The sequence below is a fragment of the Amblyraja radiata genome, chromosome 19, assembly GCF_010909765.2.
Source record: "Amblyraja radiata isolate CabotCenter1 chromosome 19, sAmbRad1.1.pri, whole genome shotgun sequence".
Lineage (NCBI taxonomy): Eukaryota > Metazoa > Chordata > Chondrichthyes > Rajiformes > Rajidae > Amblyraja > Amblyraja radiata.
Window position 1 is genome coordinate 21,649,847 of NC_045974.1, and position 17,409 is coordinate 21,667,255.

Sequence of the window (17,409 nt, forward strand, 5' to 3'; positions counted from 1 at the left end):
TTAGTCAAACTATTTTGCACAACATAAGGTGAATTAAGTAGCAATTAGTCTATTTATCAATTATTCATGAAATTCCTTCTTTCCTGCCCCAAACTTTCAGTAAACATATGCTGTTTGTTTGCAGATGCCTGCATTTTGGCATTGAATCTTATCAACATCCTTGTCTGAAGAAGGGTCCTGACCCGAAACATTACTGTAGGGTGGCTCAGCGGTAGAGTTGCTGCCTTACAGCGCCAGAGACCCAGGTTCGATCCTATCTACAGGTGCTGTCATTACGGTGTTTGTACGTTCTCTCTGTGGCCTGCGTGGGTTTTCTTCGGGATCTCTGATCTCCTCCCATACTCCAAAGACATGCAAGTTAGTAGGTTAATTGGATTTACTAAAAATTGTAAATTGTCCCTAATGTCAGTGTGCAAGGATTGCTGGTCTGTGCAGACTCGGTGGGCAGAATGGCCTGTTTCTGCGTTGCATCTGTTGAGTTACGCCAGCACTTTGTGGCCTTTTCCCAGCTCGAAATGTATCTTGTCCATTTCCCTCCACAGATGTTGCCGGACCTGCTGATTTTCTCCAGCGCTTTGTGTTTTGCTCAAGATTCCAGCATCTGCAATTCCTTGTGCCGCCATAGTCCACATGATCCAATTCAAGGCCAAAATATAATTAGAAATGGACGAATAAAGCATGGATGATAGAAACATAGAAAATAGGTGCAGGAGGAGTCCATTCGGCCCTTCGAGCCAGCACTGCTTAACTCAGCAGGTCAGGCAGCAGCTCTGAAGAAAATGGATAGGTAACATTTCAGGCTGGGATCCATCTTCAGATTGAAGACAAAGTCTGAAGAAGGGTCCCAACCCGAAACATCACCCATTCTGTTTCTCCAGAGATGCTGCCTGACCCGCTGAATTACTCCAGCATTTTGTGTTTATCTGAAGTGATAGGTGGTTATAGGTGAATAGGTGGTTATAGGAGGCCATTTGGCCCTTCGAGCCAGCACCGCCATTCATTGTGATCATGGCTGATCGTCCCCAATCAATAACCTGTGGCTGCCTTCTCCCCATCGTCATATGTACTGAGAACGGAATAATGAAATTCTTACTAGTTGCAGCTTTACCGGCATATTAATACAACAACACAACTAAATGTATACAATGATACAATAAATTATCAGTAGCACCAGGTAACTAGACCATAATAATGCAAACTGCAATACCTAGTGCAACCTAAACAAGGGCCATGGTAGTTGTTGCCAAGGATCTTTGGTTGTTGCTAAGGCAGGGCTGTGGTTAGGGTTGTTCTGGTTGGTTCAACAGCCTGCTGGTTGATGGGGAGAAGCTGTTCTTGAACCTGGAGGTCACGGTTCTCAGGCTCCTGTACCTTCTTCCTGAGGGTAGCAGTGAGCAGCTTACAGCCCAGTGGTATGAATATTAATAATAATAATACATTTTATTTTTGGGCGCCCTTCAGACATCTCAAGGACACCTTACAAAGATTAACAGGAATAAAAAACATATAATCAGAATAAAATAAATAATAAAGACATCACAGAAACACAAATTAAAAACAGAATTCAGTCCAAAAACTAAAAATCAAAAACACAATGTGAAGAGAGAGCAGCGGCAGCTAAAGCGTGCCAGCGTCCACTCTCTCTTCACGGCAGCCATCTTGGACAAAGACTAACAGGATTACGTACAGACAAAAAATCATCCCCCCACAATATTGATTTCTCTAACTTCAGGTAGCCCTGGCACTCCCTTTCTCTCTATCCTTCCCCCACCCAAGTCGCACTAGCTTCTCATTTTCACCACATTTTGATGTATAAGTTCAACACCTCACAACTCCTTCCTACTGTTTTTGTAAACCAACATCTGCAGTTACATGTCTACATTTTACTGACACCCTTTGTCTCCTTTTCACCTCTAGCCTTTGTCACTTACTCATAGAGAGAGAGTCATAGTCATACAGTGTGGATACAGGTCCTTTGGCACCAACTTGTCCACACCGATCAATATGTCCCATCTACATTAGTCCCACCTGTCTGGGTTTGGCCCATATCCCTCTAAACCTATTCTATCCATGTACCTGTCTACTTGCTTCTTTAACATTGCGATAGTCCCTGCCTCAACCACCTCCTCCAGCAGCTTGTTCCATACATCCACCACCCTTTGTGTGAAAAGGTCACACCTCAGATTCCTATTAAACCTTTCCCCCGTCACTTTAAACCCACGTCCTCTGGTTCTCCCCTCATCTGCCAATCCAAAACAGCGGGGAAGAAGCGGTTCTGAAGTCTGGACATCCGAGTTTTCAGGCTACTGTATATGCTCCCAGAAGGTAGACGGGGGAAAAGGGAACGGCCAGGGTGCCAGGCATCCTTGACGATACTTCCACCCATCCTGATGCGACGCACCGTGAAGATGGACTGGATGGGAGGAATTGCCGAGCCTGCGAAGGACTGGAGTGGAGTAGGAGGAGAACTTCTTCAAAGTAGGCATACCTTGAGAAGGGTTTCATTCTGAAGAAGGGTTTCGGCCCGAAACGTCACCTATTTCCTTCGCTCCATAGATGCTGCTGCACCCGCTGAGTTTCTCCAGCATTTTTGTGTACCTTGCAAAGGACTGGGCTGTGTTCACCACTCGCTGCAGGCTCAGGCGGTCAAGAGGAGAGCAGTGGCCACACCAGGCTGAGATGTGGCCACACCAGGCCACATACCCTCTGAAGAGCATCCGTAGACGTTTGAGAGAATCCTCGTGGATATGCCAAATCTTCTCAGATGCCTAAGGAAGCAAATGCGTCGAGGAGACGGCTTAAGGAATTGGTGCAATGCCAATAGAAAGCTCAGGGAGAGATTAACTCAAACCGCTGGAGGATCTCAGCAAGCAAAACAGCATCTGTGTCAAAGGGATGGTGGAAGCATCGTTGCTTCTAAGGTTCAGGTTTAGTATTGCCACGTGTAGCAAGGTATGGTGAAAAGCTTTGATCTTGTATGCTATCCAAACAGAACAGATACAGTATACATAAATACAATCAAGTATCTGAGTAGGAAGGAAGTTTATATGGAAGATAGACACAAAATGCTGGAATAACCCACAATGGAGTAAGTCAGACCACAATGTATTAGAGTTGTGGTATTCATTTTCTCCAGAGATGCTGCCCGACCTGCTAAGTTACTCCAGCACTGCATGTCCACCTACAGTCAAGTGTATACATGTGTATAGAGGTACTGCCTCAAAAAGGCAGCCAGCATCACCAAAGATCCACACCACCCTGGCCACGCTCTCATTTCACTCCTGCTATCGGGATGAAGGTACAGGAGCCTGAAAACCATGATCTCCAGGTTCAGGAACAGCTTCTTCCCAACAACTATCAGGCTATTGAACGCTACTAACATCACCAAACCTCGAACCCCAAACTGCCTTGGCTGTAACTTTGGACTTTGTTTTGTTTGCTCTGCTGTATATTGTGTGTTTTATTTATTAATATTATCTATTGAGTACACTGGTTACAAACCTGTTGTGTTGCTGCAAGTAAGAATTTAGTTTGGTTTGGAGATACAGTGTGGAACCAGGCCCTTCGGCCCACCGAGTCCGCGCTGCCCAAGACTAGTTCCATCCTACGCACCAGGGACAATTTACCTACAAACTTGTACGTCTTCGGAATATGGGTGGAAATCAGAGCACCCGGAGAAAACCCACGCGGTCACAGGGAGAACGTGCAAACTCCATACGGCCACCCATAGTCAGGATTGAACCCGGATCTCTGGCGCTGTAAGGTAGCAGCTCTACCGCTGCGCTACTGTGCCGCCCCAAATGTAACTGTTCCATTTCAGTACATATGACAATTATATACTCGTGACTCTCTCTTGACTCGTCAAACTTAAGTACAACAGGTAGAGCAAAGGGGACGATGCAGAGCGCAGGATATAGTTCCCAGCAATGTAGCGCACCAGTTCCACAGACAAAGTCCAATGTCCACAATGGGGTAGAGGTGAATTGGACAGTACACAAAGTCCAGGGAGAATGTGAACCGATGTTTTGGCCTTGGCCAGTGTGGTTTAGTTCAAAGCAGCAGTAGAAAAGTAATATATAATGTTATCAGATTGCAAAAGGAAATTAGACTGAGTGAATGTGATCCATTCTCGCCTCTACTTTATTGCTACCAAAACAACGATCAGATTGTGTCCCTTGTAATATTGTGTGTGCCCTCATAGTCTGATATCCTATCACCTAAATCTCTGTCTCTGCCTGCCTGATATCAGATGGTGGAGTAATGGACTCTGGGGAGAAAAAGATGCTTCACCCTTTTAGATTTTTGAGATGCAGGGCAGAAACAGGCCCTTCGGCCCACCGACCAGCAATCACCCCGTATACTAGCACTATCCTACACACTAGACAATTTACATTTTTTACAGAAGCCAATTAACCTACAAACCTGTACGTCTTTGGAATGTGGGAGGAAACCAGAGCACCCGGAGAAAACCCACGCACTCGCAGGGAGAACTTGCAAACAGCCAACACCCGTAGTCAGAGTTTCTGGCGCTGTAAGGCAACAACCCTACCGCTGCTCCACTGTACTGCCCCAAATTGGTGACAGGATTTTACTCCCTAAACTCTGGGTGATTAATGTGCCCCTCAGATCCCCTTGAAGTGCTGCTGCTGAAAATATTCCTTCTCTAGTGCCATCACATCCATCCTGTCCGATTACAATATTACAGTAAAATACTATTACGCCCCATTACAATTCGCCTACCGCCACAACAGGTCAACGGATGCGATCTCACTGGCTCTCCATTCTGCACTGGAGCACTTGGACAAATAAAACACATACATCAGGCTGTTGTTAATAGACTACAGCTCAGCATTCAATACTATCATCGCCTCCAAGCTAGTTACCAAGCTCGCTAGTTACCAAGCTCACGGAACTGGGTCTCTGCACATCTCTCTGAAACTGGATCCTCGACTTCCTCATCACTGACCACAGTCTGTTTGAATTGGCAGCAACATTTCTTCCATCGATAACCATCAGTACTGGAGCACCTCAAGGCTGCGTGCTCAGCCCCCCTGCTCTACTCACTCTATACTCATGACTGTATAGCCGGACACAGTGCAAACTTCATCTTCGAGTTCGCCGACGACACCACCGTTGTGGATGAATTACAGATGGTGATGAGTCCGAGTATAAAAGTGAGATCGATCGACAGACCAAATGGTGCCAACACAACAAGCTGGCTCTCAATGTCAGTAAGACCAAGGAGCTGATTGTGGACTTTGGAAGGGGAGGGACGAGGACCCACAAACCTGTTTATATCGACGGGACGATGCTGGAGAGAGTTAAAAGCTTCAAAGACAAAGAACTTTTTTCACACAGAGAGTGGTGAATCTCTGGAACTCCCTGCCACAGAGGGTAGTCGAGGCCAGTTCATTGGCTATATTTAAGAGGGAGTTAGATGTGGCCCTTGTGGCTAAGGGGATCAGAGGGTATGGAGAGAAGGCAGGTACGGGATACTGAGTTGGATGATCAGCCATGATCATATTGAATGGCGGTGCAGGCTCGAAGGGCCGAATGGCCTACTCCTGCACCTAATTTCTATGTTTCTATGTTTCTAAATTCCTGGGCGTGCATATTTATGAAGATCTACTTGCTGAGAAGATTGTGGAGACTCGGTTTGTCAGAGAGGACTCTCTGGAACTTTTACAGGTGGACAGTATTGACTGGTTAAATCACGGCCTGATTCGGCACTTGAATGCCCAGGAGCAAAGAAGACTGCAAAAAGTGGTGGACACTGACCAGTCCGTCACGGTCACTGACCTCCCCACCATCTAAGGGATTTACAGGAGTCCCTACCTCAAAAACGCAGCCAGGATCATCAGAGACCCACACCACCCTGGCCACACTCTCATATTACTCCTAGCAGAAGATACAGGAGCCTGAAAACCGTAACGTCCAGGTTCAGGAACACCTTCTTCCCTACGGCCATCAGCTGCTAAACACACGTTAAACACAACAACCACCAAATAAGCTCCAAACTACATAGACTTGGGGGGATTGGTTTTGTCTTTTGCACTAATATTGTTTGCTTTTATGTGTGTGTGCTTTTGTGTGATATATGTATTATGTATATGTGTATATATATATATATATACACACACACCCACACAATTAACTTTTTCATTTCCTTTCTTGTTTATTATATTGTTTACAGTGTACTATGTTTACATATTCTGTTGTGGTGCAGCAAGTTTATGCCCCTGTCCCACTTAGGAAACCTGAATGGAAACCTCAGGAGACTTTGCGCCCCACCCAAGGTTTCCGTGCGGTTCCCGGAGGTTGCAGGTGGTTGCCGGAGGTTGCAGGTAGTGGAAGCAGGTAGGGAGACTGACAAAAACCTCCGGGAACCTCTGGGAACCAGCACGGAAACCTTGGGTGGGGCGCAAAGTGCCCAGAGGTTTCCGTTCAGGTTTCCTAAGTGGGACAGGGGCATAAGAATGTCATTATATGGGACATACAACAATAAAACACTCTTGACTCTAAGGTGATGGGAAGTTCTCTCAAGCTATCAAAGAGTTAAACAGAGCGATGGTGTTCCTTTTGCTTCAGCCGTACTTAAACAATGGCTGCTGACGATATAATTGGAGGGGCTGAGTCAAGGAGAGAGCTATTGACTCGACTGTGAAAGGGAGCTAACGACCTTCAGCAGGAGGCTGCCATTAGCCCCGTGCAACCCACTGATCCTGTCACTCCGGCTGGTAGCTGCAATCAGCCTCCAGTGCGCAAGCCTCGAATGATGCACAGCCCCTTCCCCCATCACCTCACCTGCAACAGCTGATTACACAGAGGGAACAACGCAACAACAGCGTAGGAAGGAACTGCAGACGCTGGTTTACACCGAAGATCGACACAAGAACTCAGCGGGGCCGGCAGCATCTCAGGAGAGCAGGAATGGGTGACGTTTCGGGTCGAGACCCTTCTTCAGACTGAAAGTCAGGGGAGGGGGAGACTAGAGATGTGGAAGGGTTAGGTGTGAAAACGACAGATCAAAGCAGACGAAGCTCAAGGAAATGTTGAATGGTTCATAGAACCAACGCCGAGACTAAGTACCAGTGGGATCTTGCAACATTCTGCTTGTATTTAGTTTAGCTTGGTTTAGATTAGATTAGTTTAGTAAGTGCTCTCTAACCTTCTGTCGCCATGTCTAAGAAAAATGATTTTTTTTAAATTGGGAGGCACGGCAACACAGCGATAGTCGCTGCCTTACAGCGCCAGAGATCTGGGTTCGATCCTGACTAGGGGTGCTGTCTGTACAGAGTTTGTACGTTCTCCCCATGACCACGTAGGTTTTCTTTGGTTTCCTTCCACACTCCAAAGGCGTGCAGGTCTGTAGGTTAATTGGCTTCAGTAAAAATTGTCCCTAGTGTGTAGGATAGTGCTAATGTACCGGGATTGCTAGTTTAGTTTATTATTGTCACGTGTACCGAGGTACAGTGAAAAGCTTTTTGTTGCATGCTATCCAGTCAGCGGAAACACTATACATGGTTACAATCAAACGGTCCACAGTGTACAGATACAGGATAAAAGGAATAATGTTTAGTGCAAGATAAAGCCCAGTAAAGTCCAAATAAGTATAGTTTATGGGTCTCCAATGAGGTAGATGGCTGGTCAGGACAGCTCTCGAGCTGTTGGTAGGATAGGTCAGTTGCCTGATGACAGCTGGGAAGAAACTGTCCCTGAATCTAGAATGTGGTCAGGCTGTGCTATCAATCTGAAGAAGGGTGTCAACATAAACATCACCTAACTATGATCTCCACGGATTCAGAGGGGGTGTGAAGGAGTGGGGGGGGGGGGGGGGGTGTTGGGAAAGGGGTGTGGGGGGGGGGGAGGGGGGGTGTGGGGGAGGGGAAGGGAGGTGTGGGTGAGGGGAGGTGGGGGATGGGGTGGTTGGGGGAGGGGGTGTGGGAGAGGAGGGGTGTGTGGGGAGGGGGATGTGGGGGAGGTGGGATGTTGGGGAGGGAGGCTTGTGAGGGAGGGGGGTGTGGGGCAGGAGGGGGGTGTGAGGCGTGTGAGGGAGGGGTGTGTGTTTGGGGGAGGGGTGGTGCGTGGGGGAGGAGGGGGTGGGTGGGGGAGGAGGGGGTGGGTGGGGGAGGGTGTGTGTGCGGGGAAGGGGGGGGGGTGTGGGTGTAGGAGAGGGAGTGCATGTGGGAGGTGGGGAGCGGTGTGTATGGTAGGGGGGGGGAGGGAAGAGAGGGGTGTGTGGGGCGAGTGGGCTCAGCGGCTCCCGGCCCTGGCTCCGACCACACTCACTGGCTCCAGGACCTGGTTCCGGACTCACACAGCGGCTCCCATCTCCGGCTCCTGTCGCACTCAGCGGGTCCCGGCTCCTCGTGGTGGTCGCCGCTGCCACCTCCCGCGAACACATCCCCCGCCCACACCCTGCCTACTCCACTCCTTCAGCTTTATTCTCGCTGCTAGTGATTGACAGCGGGTGCCGGAAGGGGCGTCGCCATCTCGGCAAATGACAGGAGAGAAGACCAATAACTTTCACCGATCGGAACAAAAATGGATGCACTTGCAGCACGAGAGAATGGCAAGTAAGGTGGCAAAAAACCGTAGCACTATCGGGTACCGTTTTTGCGCAGATTTATAAATAACGCAAATCGAAAGAGAACGAGTTGAGAGATTTATAACAATATAGACTGTATCTACAATATTACTACAATTTTGCAGCATTATGGGGTGTGGGAGAGAGAGTAGGAATATTGCATTGAGATAGAGTGTCCTACTTGACAGTATTGGATGGCAGAACAGGGTCGAAGGGCCAAATGGCTTCCATTTCTATTTTCTACGTTACAGAATCGAGCAACATCTTGCTTTCTAACAGGAGCATGGTGGACAAGATTAACGCTTAAAGGCAGCCTACATGTGTGATTGTTAGCAGATAAACACTGTGACCTTCACCATCAAAGAATGGGGTCCTGAGTTTCCACGTGCCAAAGGATGAAATATTGTTTGTAAAGAAAAAGAGCTTTAATGGCAAGAAACGGTTGATCTGAGAGTGAGTGTGTAGCCTGCAGTTTTGGGGAAAATAAATGGATCTGAGTCTCTCTCTCTCTCTCGGCAAAACAAAAGGATTTTCTTTCAACCTACCATCAAGCTCGGTATTATTCCAAAATACTTTAGAAGCAGAGAATTGCAATTGCTCATTTACCGGGGGTAGTGGCTAATTCTGTAGTCAACGAAGTCTTGTGTCGTCTTTTCCACTCTATCTACTTGTGTTGCCACTTTCGAGCAGCTATGGGCTTGGAGCCCAAGATCCCTCTGCACATCAATGCTGCAAAGTGCATCTTCAAATGTACTTGATGTCCAGCTCTGAATGTGTCCCTGGGAACAGCCCATAAATCAGAGAGTCCTCCTTTACGGAGCTGTTCAGGGATGAGCCATCTGCTAGTCTGAAGGACACACACGGCAGGTAGGGGTAAAAAAAAAAAAAGCCTGGTCCCTGGCTATTCCTACACAAGTTGCAGACTCCTTCTCTGACTCAGGACAGATAGTCTGATGTACTGTAGACGATACCGCAGCTTTCATAGATTAATAACCATTTGCCTCACACATCCAAAGTCTTGCTTAATGCGGAATTATTTGTTTATCATAAACAAGGCAGTAATATGATTCATTTGCACCCTGGGTTACTATTATATTAAAACAGAGATGTTGACAGATTTCTGAACCTTATTGCATGTGTGTTCCAATTAATAGCTGCCTACATAGGCTACCCACTCTAGTTTTATGAATCAGTAAATTCATGCTCAGTTTGTTGAACTGGTTCAGCAAGAGTAGTACTCCAGGGTTTTACACCAAGGGAGTGCCAACATTTACTTACAGTGTAAATTGCATTGACCTATAAATCTGCTCTATGAACTGCCAGTAGTACTGATGTCAATGAACTGATTCCTAACGGACTGGAGGAGTAAATGCTGATAGATGCTGCTTTCCACCAAAGATGGACACAAAGTGAAGGAGTAACTAACTCAGTGGGTCAAGCTGCACCTCTGGAGAAAAAGGATGGGTGACGTTTTGCATCGGACCCTTCTTCAGACTCTAGAGGAGTGTCCCGATCCAAAACGTCACCGATCCTATTTCTCCAGGGATTCCTAACTGATATTGGAGATGTGCTTCTGCCCAGTGAAAACTGATTAACGCAGAATTATTTGTTTATCGTAAACAAGGCAGTAATATGATTCATTTGCACCCTGGGTTATATTAAATTTAACTATTATATTAAAACAGAAATGTTGACAGATTTTTTAACCTTATTGCTTGTGTGTTCCAATTAATAGTTGCCTACAAAGGCGACCCACTCCAGTTTCTCTATGCATGGCCTCTCCCATTTTCCGGTTTTCCAAGTTTTCCAGGTTTTCTTCCTCCCGGAACCCCACACCCCCCCCTTTACAATCATTCTGAAGAAGGGTCTCGACCCAAAAAATTCACCTATCCATGTCCTCCAGAGATGCTTGCCATTCTTGCCATAGAAGGAGTACAGAGAATGTTCACCAGACTGATTCCTGGGATGGCAGGACTTTCATATGAAGAAAGACTGGATAGACTCGGTTTGTACTCGCTAGAATTTAGAAGATTGAGGGGGGATCTTATAGAAACTTACACAATTCTTAAGGGGTTGGACAGGCTAGATGCAGGAAGATTGTTCCCGATGTTGGAGTAGTCCAGAACAAGGGGTCACAGTTTAAGGATAAGGGGGAAGTCTTTTAGGACCGAGATGAGAAAATCATTTTTTACACAGAGTGGTGACTCTGTGGAATTCTCTGCCACAGAAGGTAGTTGAGGCCAGTTCATTGGCTACATTTAAGAGGGAGTTAGATGTGCCCCTTGTGGCTAAAGGGATCAGGGGGTATGGAGAGAAGGCAGGTACAGGATACCGAGTTGGATGATCAGCCATGATCATATTGAATGGCAGTGCAGGCTCGAAGGGCCGAATGGCCTACTCCTGCACCTATTTTCTATGTTTTCTATGCTGTTATTCCAGCACTTTGTGTCCTTCATCTTAACCGAAAATTGGAAGAATGGACATTCAGTGGGTCAGGCACCATCTCTGGAGAACATGGATAGGCGACGTTTCGGGTTCGAGACGTTTCTTCAGAGAAAGGGGGAGATAAGAAAACGAGGAGAGAAATGTAAAGCTGGAGAGAGGGGACTGGTGGAGAGAGGGGGAGGGTGAAGGGGGAAGATGAAAGTGGGGGAGGGGGAAGAGGGGAAGAGAGGAAGAGGGGGGGATAAAAGGGAAATGGGAGACCTTGGTCAGGATTAATAGAAAAAAAATACACCTATTGATGCTCCTGAACCCATCATCAGTGATGTAACCTGGGGTCATTGGGTGTTTCGGGTCTTTCAACATCAGACACCCTCACCCAGGTGACCCAGCCGTGGTTGATGAGACCATGACTTGTGTTCAGGTGGCAGCTCCCCCCCCCACCCCCCACCATGGACCTTCTCTCCTGATCCAGAGCCATCTCGAGGCCTTCTCCGCTGCCTCTGTGATGTTCGTGATGGCTCTTCTCCTCGCCATCACGTTGATGCCCAGTGCACTCAAGGCTTTGTAGAGCGATTATGAAGGAGGGGGAAGGAGCAGGGTGAAGGTGGGAGATGGTGGGAGTAATGCGGAGGCAGAAGGAAAGAGAGGACTCTCTGTATTCAACACAAAAATAAACAACTCTATACGACTGGTGGAAAGTGACATTCGATGCTGCATTGTTAATGTGGTCCTTGTGAAACAATGTACCATCCAACTCACTGTGAGTAATGCCACATGCAGTATAATTAAAATCTATTGTGAATCAGTAAAGTACACACATTGAACGGTGCCTGAGCCAGGACTTGATTAACCGCTGCCACTCCAGAATCTCTTGGCGCAGCTTTCGTTCCAAAGCTCCAGAGTGGAGCTCCAAGGATGATCTCCATGTTAAAGACACACAGCAGAGCACCAGGGCAGAGCTCCACTCCAGGGCCACTCAACCAGTGTCCCATATCAAAAGCTCCACCGACCTGGAACAATTTGTAAACTAGACACAAAGTGCTGGAGTAACTCAGGCAGCATGTTTGGAGAAAAGGGATGGGTGACGTTTCGGGTCTGGAGCTGAAGGGGACTCCCATCTCCTCCACTCCCCCTCCTCATCCACCCACATTCCATCCTCTAGCTTCACAATTCGCAACTCTTCAATCAGCTGGTCTCACACCTGTTTTAATCTATGGCCTTTCTTCCAATCATCTGCCTATCAACCTCCTCCCCCCCCCCCCCCCGCCATGTTTACCTATTAACTGCCACGCTTTGTTTCCTCCTCCAAACTACAATCAGACTAATGAATGGTCCCGACCCGAAACGTTATCCATCCTTTTTCTCCAGAGACCCGCAGAATTACTCCAGCACTTTGCGTCTATCTTTGGTATGAGCCCGCTTCTGTAGATAGTCATACAGCCTGGAAACAGGCCCTTCGGCCCAACTTGCCCACACCGACCAACATGTCTCATCTACACTAGTCCCAGCTGCCTGCATTTGACTGCTGCGTGTCCTTTGTAAACCTGTCCTATCCATGTACCTGTCTAATTGTTTCTTAAACATTGCAATAGTCCCTGCCTCAACTACCTCCTCTGGCAGCTCGCTCCATACACCCACCACCCTGTGTGTGGAAAAAGTTAACCCTCAGATACCTATTCAATCTTTCCCCCTTTACCTCAAACCTACAGTAGGTCCTCTGCTCCTCGAATCCCCGACCCTGGGCAAGAGACTCTGTGCGTCCGCCTGATCTATTCCTCTCATGATATTATACACCTCTACAAGATCACCCCACATCCTCCTGAGCTCCAAGGAATAGAGTCCCAGCCTGCTCAACCTCTCCCTGTCGCTCAAACCCTCGAATCCCGGCAACATCCTCGTAAATCTTTGTCTCTGCATCATGCCGACCCCTTTTGGAATTGTGCAGACCTGAATCCCTTTGCTTCCCTCTGTCGACTGCTTGATATCTGATGCACATTTCCTCTGGAGATCCGTGGCTGGAGGGACACAGTTTGCCGCAGCTCAGCAGGAATTATCACCCCAGTCTACTTATAAGAGGGCGACTTGGTAAATCGTACCATGCCTTTTGTAACGACGATCATGCACCCTTCAATTAAAATTTTCACATTTGCCTTTTCAGAGTGCATCACTTTGAGCTTGAAAGACAGGTTGTTTCAATGCTAATACTCGCTGTTCAAAAGCACAGCGGGGAACTGCAGCTAAAAAACAGCATGCTGCTTTCAAAAATAATCCCGTCACTTTCTAACTTTGCTGACATTCTTGTGCCAGGAAGGAAAGGCAGGAGCATTTATTTTCCGGATTTATGTATTCAAGGTGATTATTCATCCTGCGTGCAATTAAAATAAAAGCCACTTGTTTTGCATGCACTGAATTCTGAAGGCAGATCAAGAGGTATAACATGGTGCGTAAATTATTTATCGCGGTAAAACTTTCGAGAACAGCGTTCAGTTTCTGTGTGTGTGGATGGAAACACTAATCCTAATTGTTATGGTAGGATTTCCTCCCCTGGTTCCCACCCGGACTCCCTGCGTTTGGCCCATACCCCTCTAAACCTGTCCTATCCGTGTACCTGACTAAATGTTTCTTAAGCAATGCGATAGTACCTGCCTCAACTACCTCCTCTGGCAGATAGACACAAACTGCTGGAGTAACTCAGCGAGACAGGCAGCATGTCTGGAGAGAAGGAATGGGTGACGTTTCGGGTCGAGACCCTTTTTCGCACAGGAAGCATTAGTCTGAAGAAGCATCTTGACCCGAAACATCACCCGTTTCTTCAGTCCAGAGATGCTGCCTGTCCCTCCAGCATTCTGCCCAGAGATGCTGCCTGAGTTACTCCAGCGTTTTGTGTCTCTCTTCGGTGTAAAGCAGCATCTGCAGTTCCTTCCTACACATACCTCCTCCGGCAGCTTGTTCCATACATCCACCGCCCTTTGTGTAAAAAAAGTCACCCCTCAGGTTCCTATTAAATCTCTCCCATCTCACCTTAAACCTACAGTATGTCCTCTGGTTCTTGAGTCCCCAACTCTGACAAAAAGATCATAAAGATCTATTTCTCATGATTTTGTACTCCTCGAGAAGACCATGTACACCCCTATGGGATAAAAAAATGGCCAACGGATTGGTCACAGGCTGCTGGTAATTCTGTGCAAGCAACAGAAAGAAAATCCCAGCCTGAAGCTTTAAATTCCACGCTTAAATTGATCTGAAGTAATAAGTAACGATAATAGGGATATAAATGTCAACAGAGATAAAGTTGCTGTGTCTGAGGAACACTTCAGCACATAAAATGTTCAAGAAACACATTAAATAATTGAAGAAACTTTAATGAGTCCGTTGGCTATCATTCATATTGCCTTCATTATGCTAATCAATTGTACAGAAGATATGTTTAAAAGAAGGCCACCAAGGCTTGAAATTACTTAATGTAAATCTTGTATTGGCGTTGAGCTTAATGAAGGGTGAAAGGAAGCAGAGTATACATGGCCAGGTCACCAGGCTGAGCTTGTGTCCTCCATTGTGGCTCAGAATAATAAATGTCAGGGAGCAGAGATGCGCCTTTAATAGAACATACTTTCTTAACTCTTCCATCCCCTGCCCTCCCCTCTGTCCACCCGCTCCCGACCCTAGTCGTCCTACCAGTTCCACTGTTCACATCCTTGTATCCCTCTTGTTGTCTCCCCTTCCCCAACTAACCGTGGGCCATTATGGACCCCACCCTTCCTGAGGTCATCAGTTGCCGGCCCTGGTTCCTTCTGGTCAGTTTCACCCCCCCACCTCTATGTTCAGTCTGAAGAAGAAAGATTCCGGCTCGAAACGTCACCTATTCCTTTTCGTCAGTAATGCTGCCTGAGCAGCTAAGTTACTCCAGCACTTTGTGCTTATCTCCATCTGCAGTTACTTCCTACATGCGTTTTAACGATGTCTGTTGTGCTCATGTGTGGTCTGATTTGATGGCACGCAAACCATCATCATTTCATTGTATCTCAGTATTTATGACTTTTATAATAGATATTTGGACAGGTACATGGATAGGAAAGGTTTAGAGGGACGTGGACCAAATGAGGGTAGGTGGGACCAGCGTAGGCGAGGCCTTTTGATTGGTATGGGAAAGATGGGCCGAAGGGCCTGTTTCCTTGCTGTATGACTATGACACTAAATGTCATCAGCAGGGCTATGGAAGACGTTGTGAACTGCCTTATCAGGGGGACACCTCCTCACCAATAACCTGGCCAGTTTGAGCTTCCCCAGAATCATTCTTCTTCAGACCTCATTACAGCCTTGGACCAGGTCCACGCACGCTGCTGCTGGCTGCCACCTCAAGGTCAGCTCCCACTGTGGAAGAGATCTTGTTCTCAACGCTGACAAATTGGGTTTGGATTTCACCAGCTGCCGTTTATCTGTTTGTCAAGTGCAGCTTCTTCAGGGCCGACTGCCGAACATCCAAATTTAAAGCCACATTGTCACGGAGAACTCGAATGTCATTTTACCATTGAGTTTAAAACAAAGGTTTAAACTCTCATACAGCGAGGCTTTATCAGCCACTGGGGAGGCCATATTTGGAATATTGTGCGCAGTTTTACAGTCATAGAATCTTAGAGCCATACAGCGCGGAAACAGGCCCTTCGGCCCACCCCGACCAACATGCTCCATCTTCTCTAGTCACATCTGCCCATGTTTGGCCTCATATCCCTCTAAACTTTTCCTATCCATCTACCTGTCAGTGTGGAGTTTGCACGCACTGCGTGGGTTTCTTCCAGGTAGAATCATGGAGTCATACAGATTGGAAACAGGCCTGTGGAGACAATCTGCCCACGCCAACCAAGATGCCCTATCTACACTAGTCCCATCTGCCCACGTTTGGCCTATATCCCTATAAACCTTTCCTATCCATGTATCTGTCCAAATGTCTTTTAAATGTTGTGATCGTACCTGCCCCAGTTATCTCCTCTCTCTGTTCATTCCATTTACCAATATAGATGATGGAATTTATCCTGCCCATGTTTGACAATGAACTGAACTAAACGACACCTTTCCCATGCATTCTTGCACTGCATGTTGTACTCATGTATAGTATGATCTGATTTTACTTCGGAGTCACGTAAGTGACTACGTGAAGAACCCGCTCAGTGCGCAGGCGCGGCATTACGCCAGCAGTGCAACAGCGGCCTGCAACGGGTGTTAGGCTCTCCCGCTACAGAATGAACCGGACCGTCAGGTGAGTATCCTGAGGTCGGGTTTTCTTTTACAGGTGAGCCTTTTTCTGCTTGTGTTTTTTACAGGCAGAGAAAAAGGCGCTGGAATAAAACTGACCCCGTTCAAGGAGGAACGTATTCCCGTCGGGGAGGGGGGCAGCAACAGGCGGTAGGAGCGTTACCCGGTGTTCCGTAATTCCCCGACACCGTGCCGAGGCCAGCCCGCTAGTACCTGAGCAGCGGGCTGGATGCATAGCCACTCGAGAGGCATCCGGCAGGTGTTCCCGATGTCGGACGGGACGTCTCTCCCCCCGCACGGGGGGAGAGAGAGCCGCCTGAGCCGCTGGTGCGGCTCACGGAGCAGGTGCCTGCGAGACGCGTTGCTTGAGGGGCGCTCTCGCTACTACAAGGCACAAAAGCTCTAGAAGAAGGCGGTAGGAACATTTACCGGGCGCTCCGCTATCCCCACACCGCGCCGAGCCCAGTCCCGCTAGTGCCTGAGCTGCGGGCTGGATGTTCAGCCATCCGAAGAGGCATCCGGCCGGTGGCTTCCGACTTGTCGGAGGGGACGTCTCTCCACCCGCATGGGAGAGAGACAGCCGCCTGAGCCGCTGGAGCGGCTCCTGGAGCAGGAGCTCCTGCGAGACACGCTACGTGAGGGGCAGTCTCGCTGGAGGGTTCAGGCATACCCTCCACAGTGCCTAGGCACTGCCCATCGCTTCCTCCTTAGTGTGGTTAGCTTTGGGGTGACCAGTGGCTGGGCTGGTCATGAAGAGGGGTCACTGGCTGAACAGGATCAGGAAGAGCTACAATATCGGGAGTATGCTTGAGGTACAGGATCAGGAAGAGCTGCTGGGTGTGGCCGCTATGTGGCTCCACCACTAGCGAGATGGCTTTTCAGTCTCAACTGATGGCCAGCTTACTACCTGTCTTTTCCAAAAAACCTCTCCAAGACAGGTAGCCATGAGGCGTTGGTTTTATCACGCCTCCCCTAAATTGCATTTACTCAAAGTGCCCGCCATTATTGGGGGATACATTGAGCAGCGCATTTAACCTAAATATTTTAAAAATGCATTTGGTACCCTGACGTCGGCTATCATGTCCACCTGCTCATTCCAGAAGGGCAGGGTAGTATGGCAAAACACC

The 17,409-nt window shown here is 47.8% G+C and overlaps 1 protein-coding gene across 4 annotated transcripts in view; it reads right to left on the reverse strand.

Moving 5' to 3' along the window:
- Nucleotides 1-17,409, reverse strand: part of syt1 (synaptotagmin 1) — a 227,332-nt gene that overhangs the window by 130,868 nt on the left and 79,055 nt on the right. The window lies entirely within an intron of this gene.